At 35.0% G+C, this 18,041-nt stretch overlaps 1 long non-coding RNA gene across 1 annotated transcript; it reads left to right on the top strand.

Moving 5' to 3' along the window:
• LOC110268316 lies at nucleotides 3,041-3,493 on the top strand. Its single transcript, XR_002356506.1, has 3 exons — nucleotides 3,041-3,184; nucleotides 3,278-3,332; nucleotides 3,417-3,493. It is a non-coding gene; the product is annotated as an uncharacterized LOC110268316 (long non-coding RNA).

The following is an 18,041-nucleotide window of genomic DNA, read 5'->3' as shown; positions in this document are numbered from 1 at the left end:
GTTTTAAAAAAAATTTGAAGTATACAAGTTGGATTTTTCGATAGTATCTCTTATAATTTTAAAAAATACTAAAAATTACCATGTTAAAGTATATCATCTATCTTATTTTCATGGAAAAAATTTAGCCATTTTTTTAATACAAAATATAGAGATACTAATGTTAAAAATTCTTGGTTTTCTTAATCCCAAGATAATCCATGTTAAATCATTAAGAAAGAAATATTTAAATGCGGAAGCGAACCTAAGTTTATAAGCATGATTGAAAGAGTTTGATTATTTGATCTTACTCAACCAAAGCCTTCTGTATCCCTAATAAGGCTGAATCGTAAGTCATTTGATGGAAAAATAGCTACGGAGGCGACTTTGATATGTTGGAGACTAAAATCCTGAACTCACTATTTATATTTAAGTGCGACACCCATTTAACCCTAAAATCCAAATAAAATAATATCTCTGATTTTATTCTCATTTAATTTCAAATAAAAAAGTATAAAAAAAATTTTCAAATCAAAAGTAATAATGACTTATTTAATTTAATATTTATGACAATAAATGAAATCACCGTTATATAAATAACTTAATTTGCGATTATAATTAATATATATATCGCCCATAAATAGATTAGAAAATAATAATTTTCTAACAATCTCCAAGCAACATATATATTTTTCTGAGATAATTACATCTTATAAACTTTATGCGCACATCTGAATGCTATTTCTTTAATTACTTTAATAATTTGGTCCGTCTTATATATCAGTTATGAAATTAATGCAGCTTTTATCACATTAGTGTTGTAACGAAATCACAATGATCATTATATTAATATACTCAACGATATATATCAAATTTGGATGAGAAAATTCAGAAATTACATGCGAAAATGATTTCATGCATGTCTATTTTCAACTGGTCCAACTTTAATAAACTTTATGATATCACGAGTCAAAGTAAAAACGAAACTGAATACTTTATTTTCGCAGAAATATTTATATTTTAAAATTTATCTAAACTATATGAGCATATAAATATACTCCCACTGAAACAATATATCATAAAATGATATGACACCTACATGAATAGTATCTACATAAAAGATCTTGGGTGTTTGTTTCTTATAAACCAAATATGCATGCATTTATGGAGTTTGTGCTAATTTGCTCTTTAGACATTTAAACACTCTAAACTCTCTTCTTTAATAACAAATTTAAAATATTAGACTACTAATACATTGTCACAAAATAACTCAAGTAGTCTTTCAAATTTATTTTCATAATTTGTGACAAATATTTATAGTCACCAAAATAGATGCATTCAAAAGGTGTTTTATATTCAAGTACTTTAGTAGAAAGAGTAATAAGTGTCTTCTCAACACCTTACCAAAGAACTCTTTTAATAAACATATGAATATACCTGCAGTGGATCAAAAAATTGCCTTGACTTCTAACAAAGTCAGAATCTAAATACCAAATGATCTCTAACTTTAATTTTTGCCTTTATATGTGTGAACATGTAACGTTTTGCTATAACAAAACTTGATTGGATACTATTTAATGATCCATTCTTATTATCCATCATACTACTGTTAAAATATAATAAATCTTATGTACTTTTGAATTTTATAACTTTCTTGAGGCACCTAATGAGACTATATTTGTCTCTTGTAGAGTTGAGTATATAACCTTAATTACAATTTTACATGCTGCTGACATACATGAATAGTAAAAATATACTTACTCTCACTAAAATGATATAAGTTATCAACCACAATTATCTCAAAATGTTATGCAATAATAATTTCAAGAAATATAAATTACTAATGATAGAAAGTTTTTCTTGATTCTTTTTAGAATCCTATACTTTATTATCATAAGACTTTTGCGATTTGAATAAATTTACTTCTTAAGATTCATTTTTTGCTATTTGAGACTTTATTCATAAAAAGAATGACTTATTCAATCTTTAATGCAAAGTCTAGATACATACGTTGGTAAACTTAACTTTAAAAATAAAATAATATGTTCACCTAATTTACATATCATATGAATTATTCATATGATGATGGATCTATCACAAATATTCAATATAACATTAATATTTAGTCTTTGGACAAAAATATTAATTTGTAAGTGGTATTTTAATACAATAATCAAACATTGATAATAAATCATATCAAACAATAAATCTATTTTTGGACAAATTTATTGTTCATATGGAATCACATAAGTATTACAAGTTTATTACCACAAATGTGCATGTAATTTGGCTAAGTACAAAACTTTCTTTGAGCTGATTCATACCCGCATAAATTACGTACACATAAATTTATTTAGTGCGACTCACCAAATATTCTCAACAAAATTCTGTCAAACAATAAGCCTATATATCTTTGGATCGACTCATTGTTCACATAAAAACTGAGAATTATATATATTTCTTACCATATATATTTTTTTATCAATTGGCTAAATACCAACCTTCCTTTGGGCTAATTAGTGATTATATAATTAAATAAAAAATAAATGCAAGATTCAATATTTATTATTTGGTCAAACAATAAACTTTCTTTGGGCCGATTACTGTACGCATAAATAATGAGCATTGATTTAAGTTTAACTAGTTACCCAAACATATAGTTACCATTAATATGTGTATGTAATCCGAATAAATATAGACCTTCTTTTGGGCTGAGCAATATTCGCATGAATTACATATCACCATATTCCTAATATTCCAAAATAAATCAATTTTCACAAAAAAGGCTACTTTGGTAGCATAATGTAAACCCCGTAAAATTAGCGAATAATTAGTCAATAAATTAAATTTTAATAAAGGAAATTCAAAATGTAAATCTAATATTAAAATAGAATAGAGCTCTTCCAAACAAGAATTTTGACACCAATTTCAAAGAATTCGGCTCAAAATTTGGCCGAACGGACAGAACCGGTCGAACCGGGCCCGTGGGCCCAACCATTTTATTAAATAAAATGAGCTCAGCTCATTCTTCATCATTCAAAGCTGATCCACACTGAAGCAAACACGAAGGTGGAGAAGAGATAGGTTCCAAAACCTAGGCTTTGATTCAAACTATCATAACTTTTCGCTCGGAACTCCGATCGCTGCACCGTTTGTCGTTACGCGTTTACCGCATCGAACTCTACGACTCTATCGATCAATTGCATTGGTAAGCTTCTCTCTCAATCCAGTTTCTCTGCCCTTATTGATTTTCAAAAATTATGTATGTGAGTGTTAAGATTTTGGTCCTTTTGTGTTATAGGACCCAATTAGCTTGAGAAAAATGCTCACTCTTACTTATTTGGCACTTGGGTACGGTAAAGATCATTAGCCTCTAGTTAATTCTTTGATTTAGTGAGTTAAAAATTATTGGATATGTGTATATATGACAATTGTGTTAGTTGTATGAGTATATGTGAGATGGAGTAAGAATTGAATATACTAGAGGCTTGATTGGAAACTTGAGACACTGAATTGTGGCAAGGAAGGCTTGAAAGCTTGCTTCGTGGAGGTGTCTCAGGTTATACACGAAAATTGGCCAAGGTATGGTTTATGTTTTGCGTATTTAATATGTAATGTTCTGCGAAAACTTAGGCTAGGTGACCATAGGATAGGTTGGAATGTATGGTATAATTATTGCTTAGTGCTCTTGAAAAGAAGTAAGTTTTGGTATTGGTGCTTGTTGACCAAATGATAAATGATGAATTTGATGATTAATCACTTGAGGACATGAATATAATGTTTTGAATTGGTGAATTATGATTTTGTTGGTATATATTGGAAGTGTATGTATGATATTGTTGATTTGGGGATATGGTATATTATGGAGATTGTTGTGGTGTTGTGGAAGATGTGCTTGTTAATGATTTGCAGGTTTGGTATTGAGTTGAGAGTGACTTTTAATGAAAATGAGATTTTGGAGTGTTTGTAAAATTTGGTTTTCGGCCGAAGTTTAGCGGTTCATAACTGGAGCCTCAAATTTTGGTTGGAAATGGAATTTGCTTCAACTCAAAGGTGGTTTTACAAGCTTTTGAACGGTATAAATTTTTTGAAAAACGAAATTTTGTAGAAGAAGTTATGGATGTCAGAAGTTTTGGTGTGAAATATGTATTATGCAGCTTTTTGGGTGATCTGATGTTCTGTTTTTGAAAAACGTACGACCATACGTACGCGTGGCTTGGAATTTTAAACTGTGCATGCGCAAATAGCCCCATACGTATGCGTAGTGGACCAGCATGCATGACCACGTGTATGCATGGCCCACACGTACGCGTGACATGATGTTCTCACCTATGCGTACGCATGGTAAGGGAATGCGTGCGCGAGCTACCTTTTTATACTCCCATGCGTACGCGTGGCCTTGTTTTTTACAAAACCAGATTTTGAATTTTTAAACCGAATTTTAAACTTCTAAACCTCTATTTTCATCTTGTTAGTTTCAAATCATAGTAGGAGGTCTAGTATTAGGATGGAGATAGAAAATTGGGATAACTTGGAGGTGAAGTAAATTTGAAAAGGCGATGATTTAGATATGAAATATATATATCTTTTAAATTATGAAACTGGCTAATGAAAGGAATAAATGTTACATCTGAGCACTCTTTCTCGAAAGAGCGACCTCAGGAGACGGTGGAAGGTGAGGATCCCCTTCTTTGTTCCTCCTAGTATTGTAAAATCGTCCCCAGCGAGATGGTGGGAGGTTAGGATCCCCTCCTTTGTTCCTCCTGGGCATATGAGAACGTCCCTCCTGGGTAGATGCAAGGGTTGTGGTTTCGCCCCCACTTGCTCCAGGTTGGTTAGTATAGAGGCTCTCCAAGTAGATGCAAGAGTTGTGGTTTCGCCCTACTTGCTCCGGATTATGATGAGTTATGTATAAAAGTACAATGACATGATGAGAAAGTAATGAATGATTAAGAAATGTTAATAAATGATTATGGAATGATTATCTGAGATACGAGTTTTCCTGGGTAAAGTACCGTGGCTTGCCACCACATGCTCCAGGTTGAGACTCGATACTCTGTTGACCCTACGTCGTAAGGGTGACCGGGCACATATAAATTTTTGGGAATAGTAGCCCCCATTGAGAAAAGTTTTATATATTAAAGTATGAATGAATGATTTGAGAAAAAGGTATGGATATACTCATGGGGATGCGCGATGGGGCGTCGGTCCAAGGATTTTGGACTTGTCGGGTTGGCTTGATAACCGACAGATGAGCCTCATCAGCCATAAGATAGGCATGCATCATATGCATATTGTTTGAATTGTTTGATTGTGCATTAACTGGGAATGCCTAACTGCTTATAACATGCTAGTCGATACACTTGCTAATTGTACTATTTGTACTCTACCCGTATCTGTTTTTGTTTGCTTGTTTGTCCCTGTAATATCATCGAAGATGGAAGAACGGAGGAAAGGCGGAGAGATTTAGGATCCTAGTTCAGTTTTAGTTAGATTCTAAGGAATCAGTTTAGTTTAGAAAGCCTTAGAAAACCACCCTACTTTATGGCTTCCATTTTAGTCCTTTAAGGTTTATAATCTGAGTGTCGACATTCTAGGATTACCTCTGGCATTCCCAGAACCTTATATATTATATGCGTGGCACCTTTACCATGCTGAGAACCCCTGGTTCTCACCCCCATATTGTGTTGTTGTTTCAGATACAGGTCGAGAGGCTCCTCACTAGGCATATAGATTCCTGAAGCGGAGCAGTCCCTTAGTTCTTTTGGAGTTATCAGTTTATGTATATATGTATTTAGCTTTCTCTCTAAGAAACTTGATTATTTTGTCCCTCATAGAGGTTAAAGGAGAGTTAGGGTCTTATTTCTGTATTTTGGGTATTCTGGGGTACTTGTATATGTATATAAATATTCTCCGGCCAGCCTTAGCTTCGCAGGCTGAGTCAGGAGCTAGTTATGCTGTATTCTTGGATCTCTACTCACTCTTTCACTTATTCATATCTATGATATTTAGTTTTCTTGGTACGTAAGTTACGTTGTTTCAGAGTGTTGCGTTTTTTTATTTTACGAATTTTGCTTAATCCATTTTTCAAGGCTCCTATTATACTATATCATTTGTTATGTATTACTATATATATTTTTTAGAGGTCATAATACCACACCACCTCTATTTTACATCCTAGGTGTAAAGCTCTGTGAGGTAGGGTGTTACATTATGGTATCAGAGCAGTTTGTTCCTATAGAGCCTGAGGGATAGACTGACTATGCTTCTGAGCATACTCTGAATGTCTATACATGCTAATTAGGATATCTAAATGATATATGTGGCATGAATGTTCATGAGCATGCGCTTGAGACTTTGAAACATTAGACTTACGATATTGAGACTGATCATCTTAATATCACTTGTTTGGTGTGGACAGGAACCAAATGACGTCTCGTGGGCACGGTCATGGGCGTAATCGAGGTCGAGGACGGAGAGGTAACGAGATAACGATACCGGTAGATAGTTTGACCAATTTCATGACCGCGATAACGAGTGCTGCTGCTGCCATTGGTGCTATTGCTGCTGCGACCAGTCGAGCGATGGATAGAATGGGACCACAAGCTAGAATTGGCAATGATGGTGGAAATGAACATGAAGGCAGGAATAATGCCCCAAGTGCAGTGGTGCCAGTGGAAATAACGGGTTATCCAGAGTTAACTAACATAGGTCAAGCAACGGGAGAAAGCTCAAGAAGAACTGTGGTGGCAAGGAGTAATCGCCGGGAATATTTTACAGAGAAAAAGGGAAAGAAGACAAAGATTACACCTAGGAGCCAAAATTTCAAGAAGGGTTGTTTTGTCACTTCACGTTCTCAACGCCAGAACAATGACCGAAGGAACGACAGCCGTCCAGATCCAAATTTAGAAGGACAAACTAGTACTCAACTGGAAGACTTAAGGTGCCCAAGATGTAAGAAGTACCATTCAACCAGACCGTGCCGGGCCGGGTTAGGCGTATGCTACCAATGCGGAAAACCAGGGCATATAGCTCGGGATTGTCCACACAGAAAAGGTCAGAATGTAGTTGAATTTGATTCTCATACTCGAGGTAATTAGAAAATAGCAGTTGAATTTCAGACTACCTTGCATACGATTTTCTTGCATACCATTAGTATGTAATATTCATTCGTAATGCATGACATGTTTTTGGTAATCATAAAGTCTAAATGGATGTTAGTCGAAATTTATTAGCTATTGAGGTGGAATAATATTTTGTTAACCTAGAGGAGTGGCTAGGCTCGGGAAGGATAAGAATCAAAATGATACAGTGGAAGCAGGGTGGATTATACCTAAGAAATTGGAACTGTCGAGAGCTATGTGGAGTTACTGTTTGAAACCCAGTGACGTTAAGACTTCAAGAAGGAGGAATAGAGCGGATTCAACCTTTAGTTGCTAATTAATTAAGAAACAAGTAAAGGTGAGACCAAATTCCTATACGAGAGAGTTTTTGAGACCATTCTTGAAGATGTACCAGAATTTCTACCTTAGAGAGAGCGTGAGTTTGCGATAGATTTAGTGCCGAAAGCCAGATCACTGTTGATTGCACCACAAGTGAAGACATCATTATAATCAGTAGAACTCAGGACCGAGTTGAAGGGAGTACTGTAAGAGAGAATCGTCCAACTAAGTGTTTCTTTGCGAGAGCGCACTAACTAATCTTCACGACCTAATCTAACCTTTCTCTTATAGCTTACATTGAAAACTCTATCTTGAATCTTTTCCTGTAAAAGCCCAATTCATCGTTCTTCTAATTTTATTCCTTAGTCATATAAAGCTTGTCTTTTTTGGAATAAGCCTAAACTCATCCTAATATAATCACATAATCTTTGAATCCTAGATACCTGTGGTGCGTGGAGTTGCTCTCTTGTGGAAACTCGCATTCCTTTAAAGCCAACTAGAACCTATTTAATTCGACATGCCTTATTCTTTCTATTCAAGCTTTGATTCGAACTTCTCCCCTAAGATGCAACTAGGTTTCCCTTCTTGTGCATCCCATTAGTTCTGTACAACTCTAACTAACTGTATACAAGACTTTCTTTTGATTTCTTGTGAACATCGTTCGTGTTACTCGTTCGTCTCTTGAACATAACATTTCTTTGAAAAATCAACTCGTATTGGATTTTGCATCGTGCATAACTCTTAGATGTAACTGTTAGATTGTCAATCCTTTAGGGTAAGACTTTTGAACATGAAAATAAACCAACGATATTACTAGGGAATTTAGAGCCTTAATCCTCGCCGATCGTATCGCTCGTGACTAAATAGATGCAATGAGGTGCACCGTGTGAATGAAATACCAGGATACGATAGAAGCCTTCAAGCCATAGAAAGAAGATTGATCTTAATGCCAATGCTTGTATCACTTGAACCTAATGAACCATTTAGGGAAATACTGTGATGCATTACTGGAGGACTTAAGATGCGTGCTGATGCAACATCGTGAGGTTGTAGTAGACGCCCTAAGCAAGAAGTTTCTAAGGAATTCTTGGACGTTAATTCCAAAGGAGGAAATGTAAGATGAGTTAAAGTTCTAAGTTGGAGAATGAGAGTGTGGTTGGAAGTGTCGGACTAGATCCATTGCTAGTTTACAACATGGTAACGATGAGATATGAGACGCGTAACGAGACAATAAGGAGCCACCAAAGATATCGAAGTCTGGTAAACAAAAAGGAATTAAGAAGAGATTTATTTATATGCCTAATGCTAAAATAGATATCGTAAAGTCGAGGACTTAGGGAGCGCAATAATGGTGATAAGGAGCTACTAAGAGTATTGAAGTCTGTTAAATTAAGAAGATACCAAGAAAGAGTTATATGTCGAAATCGAAAGTTGAGACGAGAAACTATTATTCAAAGCTTACAAGAGACGATTTTTGAATTTACCCTAAGATTTCTAAAACGTACCACAAATCTAAGAAGATATTTTGAGCATCCAGAAGTGAAGAACGAAGTGGCAATCTATGTGATTACATGTTTGATGCATGAGAAAGAAAAGAGAGACCACCAGAAGTAGTTCAAAATGCTACAACCGTCGAAGGTTCTACATTAAAGGTAAAAAAGAATAGCTATCGATTTCGTAATAGATTGCCGAGGTCTAGGACAAAAGGTAATGCTGTTAGGAAATCGTGGATCAAGTGACCAAGTCCATTTTGCCCATCGAAGCAAACTACTCATTGGGAATATCAACGAGACTATACATCAGGGAGAAGGTGAGACTTCACAGTACGCTAAAAACCTCTAAATTATGAAAGCTGACAAAAGAATTAGGCAGATCTAAGAAAAAGACTTCTCAAGTTGGAAGGAAGAAGATACCTATTTCTAAAGATTACTTCAATGAACTAGAATCGGATGAACAATAAAAAACTAAGAAGTTAAAACCCCGCTAAGTTAGTCCATTTCAATTTTTGGAGAGTATTAATGGTCAGTGGCATACCAAATAGTTTTCTGCCGTACCTTTTGAACCTATTCGACGTACTCCATATTTCGTAGCTTCTAAAACACGCTTATAAAACAAATTCAAGTCTTACAACCTAAGCCAGTTTAAATGAAAGGAGATGGACGTTTCGAGTAACGAGGTCAGCTTCAAGAAACTCTGAGTATGCCAAAGGACTACCCACACCTCTTTTCAGATAACTGAATCTAAATTTTGAGGGCAAAATTCCTAATTAGGTGGGTAGGATGTAAACTTCGTAAAATTAGTGAATAATTAGTCAATAAATTAAATTTTAATAAAAGAAATTCAAAATGTAAATCTAATATTAAAATAGGATAGAGTTCTTCCAAACGACAATTTTGACACCAATTTCAAAGAATTCGGCCCAAGATTGGGCCGAACGGGACGAGACAGTCAAACCAAACCCGAACCGGGCCCGTGGGCCCAACCGTTTCATTAAATAAAATGAGCTCAGATCATTCTTCATCATTCAAAGCTGCTCCATGCTAAAGCAAACACGAAGGCGGAGAAGAGATGGGTTCCAAAACCTAGGCTTTAATTCAAACTACCATAACTTTCTGCTCTGAGCTCCGAGCTCCGATCGCTGCACCGTTTGCGGCTACACGTTCACCGCGTCGAACTCTATGAATCTATTAGATCAATTGCATTGGTAAGCTTCTCTCTCAATCCAGTTTCTTTGCCCCTATTGATTTTCAAAAATTATGTATGTGAGTGTTGAGATTTTGGTCTTTTTGTGTTATAGGACCCGATTAGCTTGAGAAAAATGCTCACTCTTGCTTATTTGGCACTTGGGTACGGTAAAGATCATTAAACCCTAGTTAATTCTTTGATTTAGTGAGTTGGAAATTAAATTGGGTATGTGTATATATGACAATTGTGCTAGGTGTATGAGTATATGTAAGATGGAGTAAGAATTGAATATACTAGAGGCTTGATTGAAAACCTGAGACGCTAAATTGTGGCAAGGAAGGCTTGAAAGCTTGCTTCGTGGAGGTGTCTCGGGTTATTCATAGAAATCGGCCAAGGTATGGTTTAGGTTTCACGTATTTAATATGTAATGTTCTGCGAAAACTTAGGCTAGGTGACCATATGATATGTTGGAACGTATGTGTATAATTATTGCTTAGTGATCTTGAAAAGAAGTAAGTTTTGGTATTGGTGCTTGTTGACCAAATGATAAATGATGAATTTGATGATTAATCACTTGAGGAGATGAATATTTATAAGTTTTGAATTGGTGAATTATGATTTTGTTGGTGTATATTGGAAGTGTATGTATGATATTGTTGATTTGGGGATATGGTATATTATGGAGATTGTTGTGGTGTTGTGGAAGATGTGCTTGTTAATGATTTGCAAGTTTGGTATTGAGTTGAGAGTGACTTTTAATGAAAATAATTTTTTGGAGTGTTTGTAAAATTTGGTTTTCGGCCGAACTTCGGCGGTTCATAACTGGAGCCTCAAATTTTGGTTGGAAATGGAATTTGCTTCAACTCAAAGGTGGTTTTACAAGCTTTTGAAAAGTATAAATTTTGTGAAAAATAGAATTTTGTAGAGAAAGTTATGGACGTCGAAAGTTTTGGTGTTAAATATGTATTATGCAGCTTTCTGGGTGATCTAATGTTCTGTTTTTGAAAAACGTACGTCCACGCGTACGCGTGGTGTGAGAGAACGTACCTCCTGGGTAGACGCAAGGTTATGGTTTCACCCCACTTGCTCCAGGTTGGTTAGTATAGAGGCTCTCCGGGTAGATGCAAGGGTTGTGGTTTCGCCCCCACTTGCTCCGGGTTATGATGAGTTATGTATAAAAGGACAATGACATGATGAGAAAGTAATGAATGATTTTGAAATGTTAATAAATGATTATGGAATGATTATTTGAGATACGAGTTTCTCTTGGTAAAGTACCGTGGCTTGCCACCACGTGCTCTAGGTTGAGACTCAATACTCTGTTGACCCTACGTCGTAAGGGTGACCGGGAACATATAAATTTCTGGCAAGAGTAGCCCCCATTGAGAAAAGTTTTATATATGAAAGTATGAATTATGAATGATATGAGAAAAAGCTATGTATAGACTCATGGGGATGCGCGACGGGGGACAGTCCAAGGATTTCGGACTTGTCGGGTTGGCTTGATAACCGACAGATGAGCCTCATCAGCCATAGGACAGGCATGCATCATATGCATATTGTTTGAATTGTTTGATTGTGCATTAACTGGGAATGCCTAACTGCTTATAACATGCTAGTTAATACACTTGCTAGTTGTACTATTTGTACTCTACCTGTGTCTGCTTTTGTTTGCTTGTTTGTCCCTGTAATATCATCGGAGATGGAGGAACGGAAGAAAGGCGGAGAGATTTAGGATCCTAGTTCAGTTTTAGTTAGATTCTAAGGAATCAGTTTAGTTTAGAAGGCCTTAGAAAATCACTCTACTTTATGGCTTCCGTTTTAGTCCTTTAAGGTTTATAATCTGAGTGTCGGCGTTCTAGGATTGCCTCTGGCATTCCCAAGACCTTATATATTATATGCGTGGCACCTTTACCATGCTGAGAACCCCTGGTTCTCACCCCATACTGTGTTGTTGTTTCAGATGCAGGTCGAGAGGCTCCTCACTAGGCGTCTGAATTCCTGAAGCGGAGCAGTCCCTAGGTTCTTTTGGAGTTATATATATATAGCTTTTTCTCCAAGAAATTTGATTATTTTGTCCCTCATAGAGGTTAAAGGAGAGTTAGGGTCTTATTTCTGTATTTTGGGTATTTTGGGATACTTGTATATGTATATAAATATTCTCCGGCCAGCCTTAGCTTCGCAAGCTGAGTCAGGAGCTAGTTATGCTGTATTCTTGGCTCTCTACTCACTCTTTCGCTTATTCATATCTATGATCTTTAGTTTTCTTGGTACGCAAGTTACGTTGTTTCAAAGCGTTGCGTTTTTTTATTTTACGAAGTTTGCTTAATCCGTTTTTCAAGACTCCTAGTATACTATATCCTTTGTTATGTATTACTATATATTTTTATTTTAGAGGTCGTAATATCACACCACCTCTATTTTACATCCTAGGTGTAAAGCTCTGTGTGGTAGGATGTTACACATAATATTCAATTAATTTATTCTAAAACTAAATTTTATAAAATAACTAGGTATAATAATTTAAATTGTTACTAATTTCTTTATATAATAAATCCAAAATACTTAGACTAACAAATTCAAAATGTTTATATAGCATAAAAAATAATAAAATAATAAGACACAATATATAACAATCCCATAATATTATAAATCTTTATTAATTAATTGTTAATTTTTTTTGTTTAATACAAAAGTTAAATCCACAATTAAAAAAATTCAAATAGCAAAGAAGTCACAATAATTTTTCTTATATAACAATAATTAATGAAGATAACTTAGTCCTTATAACTATATCCGGATCAACGGTAATACCACCCTGCAGATCAGACTGCTATCTAACTGACGATGGTCTTGAGACATGGTGGGTGCTAGACAACTGTGCGCTCCACCAACCCTCCGAACCTCCCTGAACACAACAAAACAGTATTGCTTCAGGATGTGTGAAGAGAAGCAATAGATGACAAGAAGAAGCCCTAATTAGTTTTGAACAAAAGGTAAACTTGGATTATTAAATTTGGAATGAGGGTAGTTTTGGATGAAATTATTATTAAAATTTTATTTTCTGTCTTTAAAATGTTTAGTCTCTTGTGTCTCTATTTTTTAGAAGTACTGAAAAAATTAAAATTTTTGTCTCAAAACTGAAATTTTAGTTCTAATCTCAGACTAATAAATATAATACTAAGTCTTAGTCTTTCAGTATCAATTTTTGTACCTCAAAACCAACGTAGCCTTATAGTTCAAGTAATTTTAATCCAAATTTTACATAAATTATTAAGTACACTTATTGATTTGAGTGTTAGAATCCCTTATAGAATATTTCTAACCATCGTTTAAGAAGCTGACACCAAAGCCACTTCAGATGTCTAGAATACAATATCCAAATCCAATATTACCATCTTTATTTTTTTTCAAAGACAGTAGGTTATATTTCATTAATTATTGAAAAATAAAATATAAAGATGTCCAAAAGCAGGACAGCATAATAAAATGTGGGAATTTTCTAAAACAATACACTGAAGGTATTCATCCAATGGTGCATGGTCGAAAAACGAAGAAAAATATTAAAGAAGAAAAAATGATAAATCAAATTGAATGAAATTAAGAGTTTACCTCATGGAGATGACGATCTAAACTGGGAGTTCTTTGGATTTCACGGAGCAACTTGACAGAGCTTGCTAGAATGGCAGGCAGCATTGAAGTAAAACCTTCAAAAATTAACTGGTTGCGAGCTTTCCAGCAGTTCCAGCAAATGATGGCAAGCAATTGAGGATTACGGTCAGAATTCTTTAACGAGTTAAGCATCTCTGTTGATGCAATCCACCATGTCCAAAAGTCGTTAGGACTTTAGGGGAAAGACAGTCACGAAGATAACTCTGAGACTATACTTCTTTAATTCTAGAGCAATCGATCAAACAATGAGTGATTGTTTCTGTTGCTTCATGACAGCAGGGGCATATTGGCGATATAGATGGGATGCGGTGATGAATCTGAGCAAGCATCGGAAGCTGGCCATGGAGAGCTTTCCAGATAAATAGCTTAATTTTGTGAGGCAAGTTCAACTTCCATAGATCAATCCACAGCTTTTTCTGCTGCATATAATTAGGGCAAAGCTTCAGAGGCGGATGGTAAAATAAATAGCCAATTCTGTAACCTGAAGCTGTATCATATTGCTTGGCTTTGTTCAAATCCCATTGCAATTTGTCCCTACTCTACTGAATTTTAACTGAAAAAATCCTGTCTGCAACGTCTTGGGGAAATAATTCTTAAATGAGATTCTGATTCCAATTCCTATCTTCAGTAATTAGATCTTTAACTCTTGGAACCAACTCCGAAATAGCCTGTCTGTTTGGCATGCCAGAAATCATTAAAGGATACGGAGGAGGCAGCCAAGGATTCTCAAAGATTTGGATATTCTCTCTAGTACCCACAGCCCAGTTAAGACCTTTTTCAACAATCTTTCGGCCTTCCAGTATGCTCCTCCATCCCCAAGAAGGTAAGGCTCCAATTTCTGTCGTTATAGCATTACCATTGCTAAAGTATTTACCTCTTAGGATTTTGGATAATAGGGAAGTAGGCTGTGTTACAAGTTGCCAAAACTGTTTGCCTAAAATTGCCAGATTTTGGATTCTGAGATCTTTAAATCCAAGGCCTCCTTCTCTTCGTGGGCGAGTCATAGTGTCCCAGCTAATCCAAGCCGTCCGCCTTTCAGAACTTTTTTGTCCCCACCAAAACTGAGAAAGTAGAGAGTGAATTTCGAAATTAAACCATCATGCAACTTGAAGCAAGACAATGTATAAATAGGAATAGCTTCTCCCACTGCCTTAAGCAATATCTGTCTACCACCTGACGATAGAAGATTTGCTTCCATCCTTGGATTCTTTTCCGAACCTTCTCTTTGATCATACTAAAAGAAGCCTTTTTCGATTTAGAAACTGTAGAAGGCAAACCAAGGTATCTATCCTGAGTCCCAATATGATTAATATTCATAGAGTTAGCCAGTAGTGTACGAATAGTGGACGGAGTGTTGTGGCTAAAGAATACAGCAGATTTATTAAGATTTACCCTCTGGCCACTGATGCTTTCATAAGAATTCAATAAATACAGGTTGTTTGAACATGCTTCAGGATTAGCCTTACAGAATAAGATGGAATCGTCAGCAAAGAGGAAGTGGTTGACCTAGGGACATTGCCTATGTATCTGAAGATCCTGAATTAGTCTGTTTTGTTCTGCCTTGTGTAGCAAGAAGGAGAGACCTTCTGCACAGAAAAGAAAAAGATAGGGAGATAGATGATCTCCTTATCGAATACCTCTATTTGGTTTGAAGAATCCATAAGGTTGTCCTTCCATAATGACAGAATAAGAAACAGTTGTCACTAATTCTCGAATCCACATGATCCACAGAGAGTCAAAACCAAACTTCTCCAATATAAACCAAAGAAAGTGTCATTCCACCCTATCATATGCCTTACTCATCTAAGTTTAATGCCATTTCATTTTCGAGTCTCCTTTTTTTGTTCTTCAAGTAATGCATACACTCATAAGCAATTAGGATATTATCAGAGATTAATCTGCCTTTAATAAAAGCACTCTGCGTAGGGCTAATTAGTTTATTCATCATACCCTGAAGTTTATGTACAAGTACTTTAGAGATAATCTTGTAAAAGATTGATGATAGGCTTATTGGTCTTACTTGAGTCATATCTTTAGCATCAAAATTTTGGGAATAAGATAGATCTAAGTGTGGTTAAAACTCTTCAAAATTCTACCCCCTGAAAAGAAGCTCTTAACTGCTCGAAACACATCACCACTAAGTGTGTTTCAGAAGCTTTGAAAAAATTTTGCTGTTACACCATCATTTCCTAGAGCACTTTGAAGATGAAACAATAGATTTATACAATATTTTTTGTTTCCCACGGTATTCCCCAACTCGACAGGTCAAGGACTAATCCGTCGCGGATCTGAGCTCCATTTAAGGGTCTGCCGCTGGCCAATGAGTTGCTGCATGCACAAGGCAGGATTCGAACCTCCGACACTTGCTTAAGCGGACGAGTGAGCTGACCACTCGATCAACCCAAGTTGGTTAGATTTATACAAATTAAATCTTGTAAGTTTTGATTTTTTTTTTTTTTGTTAACCGCATATCTATCATAGTTGATTTTTTGTTTAGATATATTTTCTTTGCAATGTCACTTAACTTGAGAAAAGTTTAAATGAGACTATATATTCTTCATGCTAACAAATTTCGAGGCTATGGGAAAAAATGATGATGATTAAACTATGGCAATAATATACAGAAGCTTGTCAAATGATACAAATCAGGTTGTATATATGAGATCTTTGTAGGTATGGAGATATTTAAATTTGTGTAGCATTGTTTCACAATCCATCAAGATTTGAAAAGATACCCTGAAGGTCTATAAGCACCCCACGTTTTAATGGGTGTCACTATCCCAAGTAACTAACTAGCCATTGGGCTTGACCCATTTGAGTTATGAAACTCATGATATTGGACCACACACCATTTAGTCTGCACACAAGTACACGCCCTCCACATGCTGGTGGGTTTCACCACTCTAATTGTTTTGGTAGTTTGAAAAGTCACATTGCCAATTTTATTATTTTAGTGATCTTTAAGCCCTAGTACTAAGAACTAACTATTCTTAATAGTGATCAAAATGGTTGAAACGGCAAGTTTTTGGATTTAATCTCACGTTCCACAATTGATGTGATATTAGTCAAAAAGTAATAATTGAGTAGACACCAAAAGAAATCGCTTTCTTTTTTTGAAAGAATAAACTTGTTTTGCTCAATATTTTAGCCTAAATTATAAAGGTATAGAAAATTTTGATAAATATTTATCCACTCTTCACATTCTTTTCAATTACTCTCTAATTAAATATCGTAGTACTTTCTAAGTATCCACTCTCTGCTTAACCTAATCTACCATCATCACAGTTCACGGAAATAACGTACTAACAAGTAATGAAGTCGGAGTTCTCAATCTTTAATTGTTTACATAACTATTTTTCTTTTAATAGATTTATTAGAGTGAATATTTATTTCGATTTTTGACCATTTATTTGAAGAATAAAGTGTCTTTTAATTATTCTAAAACACTATATCGATCCTCATCTATTAAAGCAATCGGTCAAATTGTCCCCTCCAACGTTGTGAAATGATAACCAATTAACGTGTCAAATATGAGTACTACATGAAAATAATTTTCAAAATTAAAGACTAATTAATAAGCTCAAACAATTTTCAAAAATAGGACTAATAAGTCCTTCCAAAATTACTCTCTCTGACTCTTGTCTCTTCTTTTTCTTCTTCTTCCATGAATCTTGCTTGACTCCACTACCCCTTCATTCAACAACATTTTTTTTTTACCAAAATTTAGAATCACTGCATGAATCACACTAGCTACACCCACCGATCTCGTATAATTCATTCTTCTTCTTTTTCTTCTATGAATGCCCTATTAATTCCCACTTTTTCGAATCATGGCAGATGAAGCTTACTACTATTTGCCCTCAACTTTTTTTCCCCTATTTTTTTGAATCTTCAAATTCTTTTTCTCAATTTTTGTAAAAATTCATTCTTTTTGAGATTTTCAATCAAAAACCCTAGCTCTTGAGATCCGGTTCTCAATCCCGCAGATTAGATTCGAATTGAACAGTTTAAACCCATAAATAAAAATATGCTGGAGTTTAAACTCTCTTCTATCTTGTCCATTACCACATTTAGTCCTTATGTATCATATCCATTCATTCGAATTATATTCTTGATTAGTGACTAGCCATAAAATATATTTTTGGTGTAAACAAATAGTGATTTAATGTTATGCAAATATACAAAAAAAAAATTGAAAAAAAAAACACCCAGAGAATATTTTTTAATTTAAATTAAAATAAATATTTTATTTATTGTTGTTCATCA

Source organism: Arachis ipaensis, chromosome B10, assembly GCF_000816755.2.
Source record: "Arachis ipaensis cultivar K30076 chromosome B10, Araip1.1, whole genome shotgun sequence".
NCBI lineage: Eukaryota > Viridiplantae > Streptophyta > Magnoliopsida > Fabales > Fabaceae > Arachis > Arachis ipaensis.
The sequence above is the reverse complement of the archived record's forward strand: the minus strand, read 5'-3'. Positions and strand labels throughout refer to the sequence as shown.